Source organism: Pleurodeles waltl, chromosome 5 (assembly GCF_031143425.1).
Source record: "Pleurodeles waltl isolate 20211129_DDA chromosome 5, aPleWal1.hap1.20221129, whole genome shotgun sequence".
Taxonomy (NCBI): domain Eukaryota; kingdom Metazoa; phylum Chordata; class Amphibia; order Caudata; family Salamandridae; genus Pleurodeles; species Pleurodeles waltl.
In genome coordinates this window covers 1,833,692,920-1,833,712,480 of record NC_090444.1, presented here as the reverse complement: position 1 = coordinate 1,833,712,480, position 19,561 = coordinate 1,833,692,920, and the positions used below count along the sequence as shown (strand labels likewise).

Here is a 19,561-nt window from a genome sequence, read left to right as displayed (position 1 = left end):
AGTGATAGTATTGGTTAGTCTCAAGGTCGAGTTCTTGTGCTATGGAAGAGAGTGAAAGATCTGGTTCAACCGTATTAGAGAGATTACAAAGAAAAGAGATATCAGTGAGGTCCTGAATGAAGATATCCCCCTGACTCTGTTCAGGAGAAGGTGGAGTAGAAGATGGGGGCATAGAAGAAAAGAAAGACTTAAGTTTAAGGTGATGAATAAATTTAAAGAAATTGATTTTAGTTTGAGTGATATCCCAGAAATTAGTAGGACAGAAGGACAGACCCTGATTCAAAATAGATTCATCAGTTAAGGAAAGTTCTTGATCAGAGAGGTTAACTATCAGTTGGTCAGAGATCATGGTCGGATTGTTTTGCTGCGAGCTCTGGTCTGTATGCCTGAGGTACTGGGAAGACACTAGACTGACCCCAAGAAACCCAGGGGACCTCCAGGTTTCAAAAATCGCCCCAGATCTCCCTTCTGAGTGGAGGCACCACTCAACAACCAAGCAAGAACCAACAAGTCAGTGAGGGTCACTTCACCGGCCGATATCTCCACAACCGGATGTCACAGCTGGAAAAGATGACACACCAATGATAGCCCGACGAGACCTACAAGTGTGCCGACTTTGGTATTACTGTGCCCCCAGTGGCTGAGCTGCACCAATACCCTGGGTACTGGTCAGTTGATGTCGGACAACCAGAAAAACAGCTCCCTCGGAGCTGAAAAAGGATCAGGAGGAAGCCCCAGTTGAAGGACTTCAGGAACATCCTGGATCTCCCACCAGAGTGACCCTGTTGTCCTATAGGCAGCCCTCAAAAATACTCACCTCCAGCTCCAAAGGACTCCGTTGCGCACAGCTCCTAGATCACCAACTCGCCCTGCATCCGGCCACCCTGCAACGAGGATCCAGCTGTGCTCCATTGGGCCACAACCCCTTGAGACCTCGACAGCCCAAGGGGACCCCAAGGCACCACCTTTAAGTTTGCAAACCATCTCTTTTTCCAGATGGCCCCTCCAAGTGGCCCTGTGGCTGTGCCAAGAGACTTTCCAGCTCTGCTCCCTCAGGAACCGGAAGCCACCCTATGCTCTCCAGCTGGCACAAAGTGCCCACCGACTGCTTCAACCATCCTGCAAAAGAAGAGGGTGGTAACCCAACTGTACGGTTTTTAATGTAGTTTTAAGAGTGACTGCCTATTGATTCCTATGGTGCATAATTACACACAGAAAGACTAACTTTATTAAAACTTTGAAAAAGCATAACTCCAAAAGTCCTTAACGTATCTTGACCATCTTGGTCTTAAAAATTATATAAAAGTCTGAAGTATTGTTATAAATTTGGTCTTGAGTTATTCATTGAGTGTGTGTGGTGCATGATTGATACTGTGAGTACAACAAATGCTTAGCACCTCTCCTGGACTAGCCTAACTGCTCGACCAGCTACTTCAAAAACTGAGGCATTAGGTGATCTGATTTTTGCCTCTGGAAACCAACATGTGGATGCCTGGACCAACTGCACAGTGTGCCGAGTTTTGCACACTAGATAGAGGGCCAGCCTCCTACAGAGGGCACCAAATGTGCCCTTCAAAGCATACCGGTAGCTTGTGGAGGCTACCCCTCCCAATCCATGTAATACCTATTTCCAAAGGGAGAGGGCTGTTGCCTCCCTCTCCCAAAGGAAATCCTTTGTTCTACCTTCCTCTGCTTGAGCTGGTCAAGCAGCAGGAGAGCAGAAACCTGTCTGAGGTGTGGCAGCAGCGCAGGCTGACCGGAAAACCTCAGAAGACTGGTCGGAGCAGTGCTGGGGGTCCTCTAAGGAGTCCCCAGAATGCATAGAATCATACAACCTATACTGGCAACAGTACTGGAGTATGATTCCAACCCAACATGTTTGATACCAAACATGCCCAGGTTTGGAGTTACCATTATGTAGCTAGGCACCTGTGTCCAGTACACAGGTAAAATGGCTTCCCCACACTTACGAAGTCCAGGGAAATGGAGCTGGAGTTCGTAGGGGCACCTCTGCTCATTCAGGGGTGCCCTCACAGAGAGGTACCTGCACCCTGCCCTCTGGGCTAGGAGGGCATGCCATAGGGGTGATTTACAGTGACCTGGTGCAGTGACCTGTGGTGAAAGGGTGCATGCACCTTTTCACGCAGGCTGCAATGACAGGCCATCAGACACATTTTGCATGGGCTCCTATGGGTGGCACAATACATGCTGTAGCCCATGGGGAACACCTGGTGCCCCTGTAGAGTGGTCAGTCTTATGTATCCTTTGCGTGTTAGCTTCAGGCATTAGGCCTTTGTGCACTTTGCCCTGGATGTCTTTTATTCCTTTGCTCACAGCATAGAGCCTCTGTGCACTTTGCTCTAAATGCTTTTTATTCAGCTTCCTACTGTTATTTTTCAAATAGCCAGTTCTACGGTCTTGTTTTATTTTTTATATCACACTGTTTAGCCTACTTCAGCACTGGAGTTTTCAATAACACATTCTTGTTCACTCTGTGCTTCGGTCAAGAATGCAGTCTGGTACATTGCCGATAGACGTGGTAGGAATTTAGTCTTTGGCATTCTTGTGTAGGGACATTTTGTGATCACACTGACATGTTAGTTATAAAAACACTTCCTTGTCCTAATACACGCAAGAGGGAGATTCCGACCAGGGAACCACAACTAGACGCTGACTGCCTCGTTGCAGATGCTGAACCAGATCACAGGCCTTTGCTCAGGTATGAGGGTTGATGGCTTCCCGGGGAATCTGAAAGGCAAGTTAGTAGCTTACCATGCTGTGCTCGAAATATGAGATACTAAGAGAGAATAGAACCTATTAACACCATGATAGCATTGTTTTTATGCTTCACTCTCATAGTGACTATTTCAATACTACTGTGTTGTATGGTTCTGGTTATTGCGGCTCATGCCTTATTATCTAAAATGCAGTCGTTTTATTAAAAGCAATATATAAAACTCAAACTGCCTTTGTCATTTGTATATGAGATCATACTGTAAATGAGAGAGCTGGTTGGGACCTGAGTGACCACAACTTCCCTGAGAAGTTCCAAAGATGTCATGCGCTCGGCTGCCCAATCATCCCTTCCCCATGGGAGAGATGAGGCACTGCTAGTTAGCCGGAGCAAAACCGGATTGAGGGTGACAGAGGTCCTTCCAAGTGGGTCAGACTCAGTCCCCCATACCAGGAACGATCCTGCTACCTAGAAATCCAGTAGTCTCATTTAGGATAATGAGAGCCCAAACGACATGGCGCCGCCAACGACTGGTCTGGCTCTAATTATTGGGTCTGGCTGACTCTCTCGGTCTCATATATATGTTGACTCCTCGGTTCAGTTAACGGAGACGTCCATGGCGCTGAGGATTTCCGCCACCACAATATAGGTACATCCTAATATTTTGTGGTTGGTTGTTCAAGCTTGAACTCTGAAAGGAAAACCCCGATATTGGTGTGCCTTCTCTGACCTAGCGCTGTTTTCATAATGGCGAATCCCCAAGTAGTGAACATCGCACTTAATATGTGACACCCGCTCACAGGACATCTGTTAGCACATGGTCTGATGAACCAGGGGGGTCCGGTCACGTTTGTGGTGGACGCCCATGCAGCCTATAGGACAGAGCTTTTTTATTCTTGGGTCGTATTTCCGGCAGTTGATGGGGCATCACACACTTTTCATGATTACACTATTGCAAATGCCCCTGGACAATACAGGGCATATGCATACTTAGAGATACCTTTATCTTATCAAGAACACCATAATTGGATTGAAGGCGCCCTCCCACACACCATAGCACAAGTTAAGTTAGGTCCACTAAGTAATGATGGTCCTACCTGGCCTTTATTGGCTACATATACACCACATCCTGCGGTTGCTCAATTGGCAGTGGCTGAAGTTCGTCGTTTATATACAGACTTAACGGCTACATATAGACGCTTAGTTCAATTTGTAATGCAGACACTAAATACAAACGCAGCGTGTGCTGCTCCGGCGCAGCCACATGCAGTGGTTCCGGGTATCAATCCGGCCACTGTACACTCAGTTATGGGCAAAGTACCGGCTAAACGAGAGGAAACTCCATTTTGGCTGGCGCAAAAAATGTATACGCTGGAAGCAGTATTTCCCCATACGGGACCTCAGGATAAACCTAGAATATTGACGATGTGTTTGCCATTCGGTATGGTTCCTACTGTGGACCATTGCAATACATGGGGCATGGTGTTTGCCGCGCTCTACACTACAGCACACGGTACACCGACATTGGCTAATTTACCGGAAGAACTTAAACAAATGCAAGATGAATATGGGGCTGCCCCGGCCTTAGATCTAGGGATGCAACTGATTTGCAATTTTGCCACGGTTTCTTCCATCATAATGAGTAATCTAAAAGAGGAGGCAGTGGCACTAGTGGTGCGTATGCGTCTTTGTGACGTCCCGCAACTCGATCAGGAGCGGGAGCTGCAGAGAATAATAGCGGAAACATATTCGAGTATCGATTGTGATAGCCTAGGGGCTAGACCGCAAAAACCTCAGTTTCAGGGTAAGAATAGTAAGGATACTACTAAACAACAGCAACCTGAGGGTACTAAAAAGCACTGGGAGAAAAAACAACAAACACCTAAAAAAGAAAGGGGAGAATCTCCGCGACCGGAGACCCCGCAGACTAGGTATAATCTCAGAAATAGGGATAATTTGAAGATGCCTGATAGATATCAATATACTGATACACGCCAATCTCGTTCCTTTCAGGACTCATCGGAAAAGAGAAATGAGAGAGGTGGGCGGTCAGAGCGGAGAACAGTGTACGTGAAACCGAGACAGGAATCACAACGCTCAATGGAGGTTTCTGTCAAGAAAGAAGAGAAACCGACCCAACAAAAACAGCAGTTTAAAAAGAAGAAGGTGGCAGCAGTCTCAGTTAGACATGCCACACAAGAAGAGTTCTCTTGAAGAACAAGACATGGGCGTTAGCACTGTTAGACAGCGCGGCAGAGGTCACAATAGTTCGCCGGAATCCTCTAGAGCATCTGGAGGTGAAAGCAACTGATGACTTCATACAAGTCGAAACAGCAGATATGCGTGTCTCTGATCCCGATAGAGTTTATACAGTAACTTTGCAATTAGAAGGGGACATTGAGCGCATTATAAACGCCATCTTTTGGGATTGTGTTGTCAAATTGTATGACATTCTGCTGGCCGAACAGGATTGGCCCCCAGGCTTTGTTCGCGACTGTCCAGTTGGGGAGGAGGTTATCTCACCTTCGTTCTCACCACTTGTTCCGGGAGAACTTGCAGAGTCCTATAGTAATACATGGTTTCTGGCACAGGCACCCGCCTTATATAGAAATCATGTGGGGTGGGATAGGGATTCACCTTATCATGTAATTCCGATTAAGGGTGAACCTCAGCCGCAACCGCAATATCCTATAAAATTTGAAGCAAGGGCATCGGTAAGGAAAATACTTACACAATTGGAGTACCAGGGAGTTACTGAACCCTGTGTCTCGCCGATTAATAATCCCTTATTTCCTGTAGCTAAACCGGACCATTTTTATAGTATAGTGGTGGATTACAGACATTTAAATGGACATACACGCACATATGCAATACAAAATTCACATAGCGCTGCGCTTATGAATAATATTGTGCGTAAGAAATACAAAACAACTTTGGATATCTCGAATGGTTTCTTCTGCCAGAATATAGCGCCCAAAAGTAGGGATTTGACTAGCTTTAGTGCGTTTGGCTCTCAGAATTTTTTTTGTCATTTGCCTCAGGGGTATAAGAATAGCCCAGGACTGTTTTCGGCCCGTGTGACTGAAATCTTGCACGAGTTGGACCCTGAAGCTTTGTCATATGTAAATGATATATATCTGACAGATGACGAGTTACTACAACATTTAAGGCGGGTAGCCAGCATTGTTGTGGGATTTGCCGAGATAGGCTACAAATGTAACTTTAAAAAATCTAAAATTGCCTTCCTCAGCGTCATCTTCCTGGGATATGAACTGTCGAATGAGGGCAAGAGCTTAGCGCCACACTTTTTGGAAAAATGTGCACAGTTTCAACCTCCTAATATGATTAGAAAACTCCAGTCGTTATTGGGATTTCTCAATTTTGGCAGAACTTACATTCCTGATTATGCTACACGCATAAAGCCATTATACGAGTTGATTCACCCAAATTTTTAGAGTACATTTTGGACGATTGAGCATACACATATTCTTCGAGATTTGCAAACTGATCTCTTAGCAGTAAAGCATTTACACACACGGGACAATAAGACACATCTGGTCATCAGGGTTATAGCTGGGGCCGTTGGGTTTACATATGTCCCCTTTAATGAGGGTGAGACAGTCCTGATAGCATACAAGTCCCACTTGTATTCTGCTGCAGAACAACGTTTTGCACAAGCTGAGAAAATTCTCACTGCTGTACAGATGGCTGTGATTAAAGAGCGTTCTCTTGCCCAGGGCCAACGTATCATTGTCGTTTCCCCGATTCCAGCTTTAGAAGCTGTTACAAAAGCAAGTGTTCCTAATTCGAAAGCATTACACCCGCGATGGATACAATGGGCAACGTCTTTGACAGCCACTGATGTAGATTACAAATTTGACCCTAAACTGCAGACTCAGGAATTTCTTCAATATGAAATGGAGTACCCAGTTCCCGCTGGCACATTGCCTATTGATCAATATCAGGTGGTCATGTACACCGATGGCTCTGCACAACCTGCGGTTGGGACTAAACAACAGTATTCTGCTGCATGTGCAGTGGTGAGCGGCTATATGGAGGGGGAGAAGTTCTGCCCCCAACATACTTATACACAAACCTTGGGAGACTGTACGGCACAGTTGGCTGAGCTGAAGGCTCTGTTATTAGCATTGAAGCATACGGATCCTGCACAGTTTACACTGCTTGTTTGTGATTCATATTACTGTGTTCAGTCTTTCAATTAATATCTGCATTACTGGAGGTTAAATGGGTTCAGAGATTCCAAGGGCAACACCATCAAACACAGGTTACTGTGGGGGAAGGTGGCGGATCTGAAAGAAACGCTTCCTAAAGTCCATGTTGTGCATACACTTGGACACGAGCGCGTTGGAATACACATTGCCTGGAATACTTTGGCTGATGAAGCCGCGAAATCGGCAGTGGCAGTTGCCACTGTAGCCGCAGTAACTCGTTCGAGTTCCAAACCAGACACAGAGATTTTGGATGCCATAAAGGCTACGGCTGATGGCACGCCATATCCTAAAGGATTCCCTTCCAAATATCACTATTCCATGGGTGGTATGCTGAAAACTGAGGTTAAAATCCCAGACGTTGGTGTATGTGAGATGCCCAATAAAATTGAGCGACCTCGATTGATTACTGCAGCACATGAGGGGGCCGCATCTGCACATGATGGCTGCCACAATTTCACTCTTACAGGCTCGTTACTGGTGGCCTGGTCTCTATAAAGAGACAAAGCAGTATGTCCTTTGTTGTGACATCTGTCAACAAATTAAAGTTTCCACGGCTAGACGCCCGCAGCAGACGCCCCTTCTGATATCGAATAAACCTTTACAGCGTGTGTACTTGGATCATTGTTGTCCGCTGACACCAGATAGTGCATACACATATATATTGGTAGCTGTAGATTCGTGCTCCAGATTTGTGTGGGTCTGGCCACAGCGCTCGGCTGACGCTCGAACTGTTATTAAAGATTTGCGCATCTTTGTCAATACATATGCAGTTGTGGCTTTTCATTCGGACCAGGGCCCTGCTTTTGCCTCTAAGGCATTCAGGGACACCATTGCTTCGTTGGGGGTCCAGCTCCAGTTCTCGTCTCCATTTCATCCCGAGGGAAATTCTGTAGTGAAGCGTTTAAATCATGATTTAAAGCAATCCTTAATGGCCAGAGTTATAGGTACGGGTCGTAGTTGGCTAGCCCACCTGTATGGAGTACAGAGAGCACTTAATAACTTGCCTATAAGGTCCCTGGGGGGTCGTACTTCAAATGAGTGCCTGTTTGGAACACAAATGTATGTTCCTGATCTAGATGGTCCTGGTGTGGAGATGGCAGATACGCCCTTTGACATAAATGATCGTGTCACTGTATTGCAGGATTTACAACAATTCCGTGAAGATAACTCTTCTGCCAGTGCTGCCTCCACAGGAATTAAGGATGAACCAGTAACGTCTACTGGTTGGATTCCCAGACTTGGGGATCTTGTGCGTGAAAAGGTCGCAGTGAAAAAAGAATTTGGCCCTTCATATCGAGTACCAGTCCCTGTACTAGGGATTCAAGGCACAGGAACTGTGATTTTGCCACCGCTGCAAGGGGCCAAAGGAAATCGCTTTGTATCAATTGACAATGTCAAGTTACAACATGTGGCCGATTCTGCACAGCAGACCAAGAGGAACACCCAGTAGTTCCCGAATCCCTCTCACTACTGGGGATGATGTTCCGCTGCAGGTGATTTGCACCGATGCTGTTTCCTCTCCGAGCTTGGGGAGGGTGGAAGCTGATCTTGCGATTGTTCCACTAATGGCGAATAATTTGGAATCTTTTGATCAAGTTGCTGTGACTACTGATGTTGCTGAAGGTATTATCTACAGCGTACCACAGCGCGAGCCACAATCTGCTCCTTTGTTTACGGTTGCACCTTTTGCGAGAACTGCCTCCGGCTGCTTTAATACCAATGATGATACCGTGTCGGACTCTTCGCCCTCTTCAACACCAGCCCTGGGTCCACGTAAGCTGCTGTGTTGGCTCAAACACACATATTTTGTTGTTCCTTGGAACTATCTGTGGCTTATCATGACTGTGATGGCTTTTTTTCCTATGGCTGGGGTTTGTTGTTACCTTTTTTCTGGTGATACATGGTCATTTTCTTCCTGAACGATCTGAGATTGAGCACGTGGAGAAGGTGTTGAAACCGCATTTTTCATCACATATGGTTCGAAGAGACTTGTCCTTTGTGAACATTTCTGCTGTACCAATTTCGGATGGGATTGTGTGGGATAGAGTAATGTTTGATATATATGGTCCCACGGAAATAATTCAAATACCGTATGTTCTCAAATTATCAATGAATGATATTGTAATACCAGGCATTGTATCTGATGATTGGGATGTGAAGACAGTTGATTCTATGTTGATAGAATTGCAGTATTATACTGTCTATGAAAATGAAGATGCTTACCAGTTTAGAGATAATTATGGTTACATGTTTTGTTACAATTATTATGGACACCACTTTATTCATAAAGCTAGTAGCCCGAAATCGGTATTTGAGTATATGCAATGGGAACACTGCCCGACTCATCCACAGGGGAGTTCTAAAACTTATTCTGATAAATTTGCATATTTTTCTGGGCATCATCAACAGAGTGCTAAGTCTTACTATTTTAAGGTTACTCCGCATGCTAATAAGCAGATGTTATTGACTGATACTAAATTACTGTATTCAAATTCGTTTGTATCCAAAACTTTTGGTTGAGGGGTATGAATACTGTTCCAAAACTGTTGATTTGAAAAGTGTTTGGGGAACGAAAAATTGCCAAATGCGGGGTAGGGACACATTGTTTAGGGCATGTATTAGTCCTGTCCAAATGATTTTCTTAAATGAGACTGTACAACAGACTAGCTGTTTGGGCTTAGCAACAATTAGAGACTTGAATTTGCCTAGCATACCTGTCCCTTCCAAAATAAAAAATTGGCAACAATATATTAATGCCACGTTTAGTGAGCTTACAGACTGGGTCTAGAATGGTACGCTTAACACTCCATTGACACGTCCAGGCGGGTGGTTGTTGTGGCCCATAGAAACTAATGTGTGTCATCAGCGTTTTGTCACCTCTTCGGGGGGTTCAGGACTAGTAGGGCAGACCCTCGCTACATATCACCAGAACATGCTGATATCATTACTACATATAGCGTGGGGAAACTTTGTCAACAAAGGTTGAAGTCATCCAAGCTGGATGCAGTTAAGACACATCTCACGTTACTGTCTAATTATACTGACTTGCAAGATTTTTTGTCAGGTCCAAGAGTGCCCCAGAAAAAACGTTTTTGTATGAAGTGTACAATGAGATATGGAAACTTTCACAACAGGAGGCGGCGGCCCGGTTGAGGCAGATAGATCAAGAGAATTTGAAACAAGCATTATCTGTTGTGGATAATGGAATGCATACACTGTCCGACCGTGTATATACGATTGATAACATTGTTTCCTCTGCTATAGACATTATTAGATCAGATATGTCTCCTTTATATCATGGGCAGAGTCAAACGCGGTCCATTATGCAGTTGGGTTGGACTCTACAGACATTAAAGGCAGGTCGCGTTCCGTGGCAGCACATCCGAGCCAGGGAGATATTTTTTTCCTTTAATTTGACACGTCAACAACAGCTAATGGCTAAAAAGGAAGCGACATATGTTATGTTAAATATTGAAAAGTTGGAGAAGTTGCCTTTTACTGTGGCTGAGATTCCGTCAGCTGAGTGGTTGATACACGGGGTTATAAATTTGCCTATTTCCACTCTGCAATTCACTTCTTGTTTGAAGCATATTCCGGTGGGCAGATATGAGAAATTGGGAGACAGTTACATACATGAGGTGTGGAAGCTTCCCTTTTTATACAGATGTCTTAATGGTATGAGGGAGGTTTTTCTTAGCGGTAGTGAATGCGAAACTTCTGTCAGCCATTCTATGGTTTGTAAGCAGCTGTCTTTGCATGGGGCGTGTAATGCCTCGGTTGCGAACTTGGCTTGCTATCTAAAGGGAGTTCCAGTCCCCGTGATTAAAAACACTTTCCAGGTGCTTTCAAACGGCAGCTACGTCCTTCTTAACAGTGAAGCCTGTTGTGGCATGCATGCCGGAATAGTTTACGTGGTCGTTGTCACCAAGGCTGTTACGTGCTGCGGGAATGTGTTGTTTCCCCCCACTCAATTTAGGGAGGTAGCGGACATCTGGCCTCACGTTGCTACTTCCAAGGTGAATTTCAACAAGTTGAATCGACTGAAGTCTCTATTGTTTCAAAAGCATGTGGCCCTTACATCTGCACGCGAGACCTATGCACTTCAGGTGGCGAGGTCATCAGCAGAAATACAGTCCCTATTAAATAGTAACTTTCCGAGCCACTTTGGTGAACTTGTGGGATGTATATTTAATGCGTCCAGCACTGCTGGAATTGCATATTTTTTCAAAGACGTTGGTGTTGGTTTTGCTCATACCTTCTCTTCCATATTCGGTTTGATACCTTTGGCTATTCATTCTATTTTCGGAAGCATTTTTGGGGGATTTCCGATTACTTTGGCTTTATTGGCTGGTGTTTTTCTGTTGCTGCTGTTCTGCCGCAATGGCTGTCCCACCGCAACGAGATCCAATATTGGCGCTCCCGTCAGCGCAGCTGTGTCGTGAACGCATGATGCAGCATTTTGGAGCAACACTCGTGGTACAGTTGGAGTGTGACTGGTTTCTGTCATTCCGACCAGTTTTGGATTGTGTGCAAGCCGTGTTTCGGTGCCTTTGGTGCTCGTTTGAACATGCACTGGCTCTCGGTCTCTCACTACAGCGCCCCCCAGTGGTTGATGCTGATCTCATTCCCAGACTTGTGCACTGCGGTTGCGTTTGCTTCGTGAGGCAGTTTACGAGATTCCCTTCCTGGAGGAAGATGGTATTGTCTCATTCATAGGCCCTGCACGGGGTGCCGCCTTGGATGGTTCTGGGGCTTTGGAACACACCTGCTCCATGATAGTATTTGGTGTGGATTTTCCAGTGTTGACATCTGTCGAATTGGAGGATCTCCTGCTTTCCGTGGCTTCCATTTAAAATTTGATTTTTTTTTTTTAAATTGACATTGTAACGATTTGGCATTCCGTCACGTGCTTACAAATTGTAAATTTAGTTTTATGCTTTGGTGTCCTCTGGACTTGTCGAAATGTATTTTGTATATTTTTATATCTGGGGCATATTTTTATTTTCGTTTTGATTAGAACCACTTGCTACCGACAAGGGGTGGGTGTAGTGTGGTCAGTTTTATGTATCCTTTGCGTGTTAGCTTCAGGCATTAGGCCTTTGTGCACTTTGCCCTGGATGTCTTTTATTCCTTTGCTCGCAGCATAGAGCCTCTGTGCACTTTGCTCTAAATGCTTTTTATTCAGCTTCGTACTGTTATTTTTCAAATAGCCAGTTCTACGGTCTTGTTTTATTTTTTATATCACACTGTTTAGCCTACTTCAGCACTGGAGTTTTCAATAACACATTCTTCTTCACTCTATGCTTCAGTCAAGGAAACAGTCTGGTACATTGTTGATAGACGTGGTAGGAGTTTAGTCTTTGGCATTCTTGCGTAGGGACATTTTGTGATCACACTGACGTGTTAGTTATAAAAACACTTCCTTGTCCTAATACACGCAAGAGGGAGATTCCGACCAGGGAACCACAACTAGACGCTGACTGCCTCGTTGCAGATACTGAACCAGATCACAGGCCTTTGCTCAGGTATGAGGGTTGATGGCTTCCCGGGGAATCTGAAAGGCAAGTTAGTAGCTTACCATGCTGTGCTCGAAATATAAGATACTAAGAGAGAAAAGAACCTATTAACACCAAGATAGCGTTGTTCTTATGTTTCACTCTCATAGTGACTATTTCAATACTACTGTGTTGTATGGTTCTGGTTATTGCGGCTCATGCCTTATTATCTAAAATGCAGTCGTTTTATTAAAAGCAATATATAAAACTCAAACTGCCTTTGTCATTTGTATATGAGATCATACTGTAAATGAGAGAGCTGGTTGGGACCTGAGTGACCATGACTTCCCTGAGAAGTTCCAAAGATGTCATGCGCTCGGCTGCCCAATCATCCCTTCCCCACAATCATCCCTTGCCCATGGGAGAGATGAGGCACTGCTAGTTAGCCGGAGCAAAACCGGATTGAGGGTGACAGAGGTCCCTTCCAAGTGGGTCAGACTCAGTCCCCCACACCAGGAACGATCCTGCTACCTAGAAATCCAGTAGTCTCATTTAGGATAATGAGAGCCCACGCGACACCCCAATGCCCTGGGTACCTAAGTACCATATACTAGGGACCTATATGGGGACACCAGTATGCCAATTGTGGGGTGTGCTGAGTCCTAAGCAATCAAATTTAGAGGGAGAGAGCACAGTCACTGGATTCATGGTCAGCAGGATCCCAGTGAACATAGTATAAAACACACTGACAGCAGGCAAAAAGTGGAGGTAGCCATGCCAAAAAGAAGGTACTTTCATACAGGTGCAGCCCCACTGTTTAGGCAGACTAGCTGGCACCTGGGAAGGAGAGGGGAACCTGTTGTCAAACCGCTTTTTCTTAGGCAGACTAGCTAGCACCCGGGGGTGGAGAGGGAAAACTTGTTGTTCAAACCGTTTTTTCAGGGGTGTGTAGCCCCCTTGTTAGCTACACCCAACTCTGGGTTGGTTGTAGGAAGCTCTGGACACAGAGAGAAGGTTTATGGCATGTTGGGAGGAGAGAGAATAGTACATCTTGTGATAGCCAGATGCCACACTTCCCAAGAAGCTGAGAGGGAACTTGGTAGCCCATTGCTTACTAACCAAATCCTACCCAGAGAGCAATTTCTGAGTATAAATAGGGCATCAGGGGATCCAGAACTAAAGAAAGACTGCTCTGCTGCACCGTGGAACCAGTAGAGAGGCTGCACTGGCATGGACTTCAACTGCTGAACCTGGTGGCTGGCAAATGAGAGGGACAGTGCCTGTTGTGTCCTGCTCGTAGAGAGGTCAGCTCCAGACCCCAGTCAAAGCAAAGAGACTCCAGTGGTCAGTTCGCTGAGCTTCTGTTCACTGCACAGGGCCACAACAGCTAAGAAGCCTGCTAGGGCCAGTTGGTAACCTAGAACCTTAAGACCTCCCCCAATTGCCACAGTGCAGGCCAGTACCCGGCACTGAAAATTGCACCCAAGCTTGCTGAATCCAGGAGATTGTTTGAGTGCTGCTTGGTCGGCCAAAAGAAGAGTTATCGCTCATGGAAGGATTTGGCTGTGACCACGACACCTGGCAAATGGTAGCCCAGTGGCGACTGGACTTCTGCTAGCACCTAGAGTACTTCGAGAGAAGTCAATCCTGTAACCAGGACCACCTCATCTGCTTCATGGACAGAGAAGCAGCCACAGGAAGATGCCCATCAACTGCATCGCATCCACAACATCCTTGAGCATCTTCTTCATCCTTTAATACTTGCATAAGGATCACTTCCATAGGAATCCATTCCAAAGGGGATAAAGTAACCAGAACTGCTTGGAAACTGCTTCACCTGGGGAGGTAACTGATTCTGAGAACCTTAATGGCCCCCCATATGGCTCCCTATTAGAGTTGGTCACCTAAATTGACTCTAAGAGAACGCAATACAGCTAGCCAACTCTTTGGTGATAAAGCTTCAAAGTGTTAAATTTGTTGACTTTGCCAATGCCTGTTCATGGTTCGGTGAAATGTTTGATTTGCTCTACTTTGCTAATTCTATATCTCTAGAAAACCTGGTGTATCTTTTTCATTGTGGTGTATAAAACTATATAAAAATACTGTCTGTTATTATATGTTGGTGTTGGACTGACTTGGTTACTCGTCGATTTCATCTTCAATTCTCTTGGTGCTGTTTAAATGCTTTATTTACACTTGCTCCTTTGTGTATGCCTACCCAGGGTTAAGCTGAAGTTTTGACAAACAAAACCTATTGGTCCTAAGTGGGTTGGCAAGTGTATTACATAGTAAAGTCGCACAATCACAACACATAATAAACCCATGTAACTTTTCTCAACTTGGACAGATCTGCCTAAATCATGCCATGCTGAAACTTAACCAGATATACTAACTGTGTGCTAAATTCAGTAGGGGCAGAGAAAGATTTCCTGCACTGCAGGGAGTTCTGGGGGAAGAGAAAGATGTGTTCGGGCATAAAAACATTCCCTGTATGCCTATGAGGAGCATGAATCGCTGTCTCAAGTCATTATAGCAAGCTGTAGGGTTTTGACCCCTACCTCAGCACACACAACGATCATGCATGTGCACTGGAGCTGGACTATGTTGCCTGGATTGGCACACCGCTTGCATCTTCCTTTGATCAAGCATGACTTTTGCCAGATTCTTGTGCTGTAGAGGACTGGCAGTCATGGCAGTAATGAACAAATTAGGAGTACACTGGCAGTAATACCGTTCATTTTCTTTAATACATACCCATGCCAGGAAGAGTTGCCAACTAGCCACTAAACGTTTGGTAAACTGGTCTGCCAATCTCAAGGAACCAGATTCCTGGAACTGCGCGCTCTCCAATCTATGTGGGACATGGTTGCTGTATGTGTAACATTTCTGGATATACAGAATATGCATATTTAGAGGGCATGTGATACATGTGGTTTTATTCCCTGGAATCCATTTTGTATTTGCTGCATCGAAGTATACCTAGGATGGAGGGTTGGAGAGAGCCCCAGCAGGACTTGTGAACTGCAGGACTCTTCCTCAACATTTCAGGGCTCCTTTGTAGTGGGACAGACTTTTGGGGTAGACGGAGGGCTTCTATAAAGCTGGAGGGGGGAGGGGGTCCCCAATCCCTCTTCAGGTCCATTGCTCTCTGGAGAGAGTACACCCTTCAGGTTAATAGGTAGTTAAGTGGGAATGCCTCTCTTGTTTGTGTATTCTTGACTTGGATTTCTCCTATCTGGAGACTTTCAGCCTGTCTATCTATCATCTTTTAACAAAGACCTTGCCTGGACCAGTCTGACTTTTGCAGTTCTTCCATTTTGCTTATTCTACTCAGTCTTAAAGTTGAGTGTTAGAATATACAATCACAGTCTGAAACTTTGTATAAATATAGGACAGATGTTTCAGTGTGCCTACATTTCTCCATTTGAGTCTGGGGTCTCAATGCCAGTGGTGCCTGAGAAAGTCTTTTGTGCTCCAGGTTGGGATATCAAACTCCATCTCCCCTTGCCATGTTTCGTACCAGACCCTGGGAAACTTTAATAAGACTGCCAGAAGGGTGTATGGAAGTACCCTCTTTCTTGGCATGGTTACCCCCTTTTTCTGCCTGATGTCAGTGTGCTTCACTGTGTTCAAAGGGATCCTGTTAACTAGGACACCAGTAATTATGCTCTCTCTCCCAAAACTCTGTATTTCACCCACAAATGACATATTGGTGCCCCCTTATAAGTCCCTAGTATATGGTACTTAGGTACCCAAGGCATTTGGATTCCAGGGGATCCCTATGGGCTGCAGCATATATTTTCCCACCTGTAAGGAGCCCATGCAAAGGCTTCTGCAGGACTGCAATTGCAGCCTGCATGAAAAGGTGCAAGCACCCTTTCACTACACCAGGTCACTTATAAGTCACCCCTATGGCAGGCCTTCCAGCCCAGAGGGCAGGGTGCAAAGTACCTGTGAGTGAGGGCACCCCTGCACAAGCAGAGGTGCCCCCACGACTCCAGGCCCATTCTCCCGGACTTCGTGAGTGCAGTGATGCCATTTTACGTTCGTACTGGACATAAGTCACTACCTATAACCAGCTACATAATAGTAACTCCGAACACAGGTATGTTTGGTATCAAACATGTTGGAATCATACTCCAAGATTTTTGCAAGCATTGGTTGTATGATTCCATGCACTCTGGGGGCTCCTTAGAGGAACCCAAGTATTGCCATTGCAGCCTTCTGAGGGTTTCCAGGCAGCCCAAGCTGCTGCCACAGCCAGGAAGGCAGGACAAAGGATTTCCATTGGGAGAGGGATGTTACACCCTCTTCCTTTTGAAATAGGTGTTACAGGCTTGCGAGGGGTAGCCTCCCCAAGCCACTGGAAATGCTTTGACGGGCACATTTGGTGCACTCGTTGCATAAACCAGTCTACACCGGGTCCAGTACCTGCTCTGGCGCGAAACTGGACAAAGGAAAGGGGAGTGACCACTCTCCTGTCTATCACCACCCCAAGGGTGGTACTCAGAGCTCCTCCAGAGGATCCCCTCTCCTGCTGAGCTGCATGGATCATGGGTGGTGGACTGAAGTGGTCCGGAAGGTCCTCTCTTCCAACGGACCACATTTGGTGGCGGTAAGAGATTGCCTCCCCACGCAAGACAGTACCCATGTGCACTGTGTCTTTTGCAGCTGCAAGGCTTGTTGGAATCCTTCCTCCAAGATCTTCGTGCATCTTAAAGCTCCAGCCCTCAGCACTCTATTATCCTTCGACGCACAGCTTCCTGAGTGGCTCTCCGGCAGCGTGGGAGCCTTTGTAGTAGTGCTGCGTGGGCCTTTTCTGCAACTTTTCTGTCCCTGTCCTGTGGGACTCCTGTGTACGCTGCCTGGTCTTCTGTGGGCTCTCTGAGTTGCGGAGGGCCCATTTTGGCTCCCCCTCCTGGGTAGAGTTCACCTGGTCCTTCCTGGTCCCCGCCAGCGCCATTTTTCGCTAACCGTGAGCTTTCTATGTACCAAGGCTTGTTCGTAGACTCCAACGACACAAATCCAACTCCAATCCTCCATCCGGCGTGGGTAATCACTTGCACCCTCCAGGAACCCAACTCCGTCTTCTTGGGTGCTGTGCTGACTTTTCAGTGGTTCACCTTTTGCACCTTCATCCGGGTTAGTAGGGGCTCCTGCCTTTCTTGGACTCTTCTGTACTTCTTGGACTGGGTCCCCTTCTTTCACAGGTCTTCTTGTCCATGTGATTTTCACTATTTGCACTGTTTTCTAACAGTTTTTATGCCTATTTCTGCATTCTAGAGTATATAATTTGTGTATTACTTACCTCCTAAGGGAGTATAATCTATGGTATTTTTGGTATTTGTGTCACCAAAATAAAGTACCTTTATTTTTGTAACACTGAGTGTTTTCTTTCATGTGTGTACGTACTATGTCCTATATTTATACTTTTTGACGCAAACCAGCGCTGGCGCTGGTTTGCGTCAAACAATTTACCGCCAGCTAACGCCTTTCCTACGCACCATCCGGGCGCCATATTTAAGGATTGATGTTAGCCGGCGCTGCGGGCTGGTCAGAGTTTTAAAAAAATGACTCAAACCAGGCAGCGCCGGCGTAGGACAAAATGGGGGTTGTGCGTCAAAAAATGGTGCAAGTCAGATTTCAGTCAAAAATCATGGCTCAAACCGGACTTGCGTCATTGCCTTTGGTCCCCTGGGCATGGCCATTGGGCACAGTGGCATGTAGGGGGGCCCAAATTAGGCCCCCCTATGCCACTTAAAAAAACAAAAAAGAAATACTTACCTGAACTTACCTGTACTTATCTGGGATGGGTCCCCCATCCATGGATGTCCTCCAGGGGTGGGCAAGGGTGGCAGGGGGTGCCCCTGGGGTAGGGAAGGGCACCACTGGACTGCTTCCATGGTCAGAGACCATGGAAGTGAGCCCACAGGTCCCTTAACGCCTGCCCTTACCCAGGCGTTAAAAAACTGCGCACATCAGGCTGTGCACCGTTTTTTAAGGCCCGCCCCCTCCTGTGCATCAAAATGACGCGGGAGTATAAATAAGGCGCACAAGCCTTAAAGTCATTTTTTGGGCGGGAACGTCTACCTTGCATGTCATTAACGCAAAGCAGTTTCCCGCATCCAAAAAATGACGCACACATAGGAATTTTGACATCCGCGGGGTCGGGCGTCATAGTATAAATATGGTGCACGGCTTGCGCCGAATGTGCTGAACATTTTTGACGCACATTCAGCACAAACGGAGTATAAATATGCCCCTAAGTGTGACTACAGTGGTATTGCATGAGCTTTGCATGTCTCCTAGATAAGCTTTGGCTGCTCATACACAGCTACCTCTAGAGAGCCTGGCTTCTAGACACTGACTACACTACACTAAGAAGGGATAACTGGGCCTGGTATAAGGTGTAAGTACCATAGGTACCCACCACACACCAGGCCAGTCTCAAACAAAGGGGCTTTCTAGACCCTTGGTCAAGGGAAATGTGGACTGCCTACCCAGGAGGTGCATTGGAGGTGCTATAGCATGAGGAGGACACAGCATAGAAAGACAGAGTCATGAAGTATCTGAGGCAAGATGAGCCAAAGATGCTCATGCCACATAGCGGAGGAACCTGCACCACTCAGTTAGAGTGAGGCACATGGATCCTGAAGGGACTTTTGCAGTGCGACAGGAAATGTGTACCCACACAAACAGAGAATACTTCGGAAATAATGTCCCACTGAGGTCCATTGCAGAACTAAGCACCAACAAACCACACAATGCTGAACAAGAATGGACTGCAGTCAAATGTACAATCAGAACCCAGTCAGTCAGAAACCAAAAAGGCTTTTCAATGGCACTACACAAGGACACACACACATACACACACCACACATGCCTGCGCACATACACACAGATGTTGATTCTAGTAGGAGGAAGAGCTTAATTTTGTAAATGAAGTGTATATATTTATATATATATATATATACACACACACACACACACACAAACATATATATACTGCAATTTAATAATAGGTGTTTTCGCTTTCTGCCTTGCCGAGGTGTAGAATGACCTGAAAAGTTCTTTCTTGGAGATGGTCATTTCTGCTGTGG

General features: G+C 45.9%; 1 protein-coding gene across 1 annotated transcript in view; it reads right to left on the bottom strand.

Moving 5' to 3' along the window:
• The window catches only part of DNAH8 (dynein axonemal heavy chain 8), a 9,979,189-nt gene that overhangs the window by 8,158,058 nt on the left and 1,801,570 nt on the right, over positions 1-19,561 (bottom strand). The gene's annotated exons all lie outside the window — the stretch shown is intronic.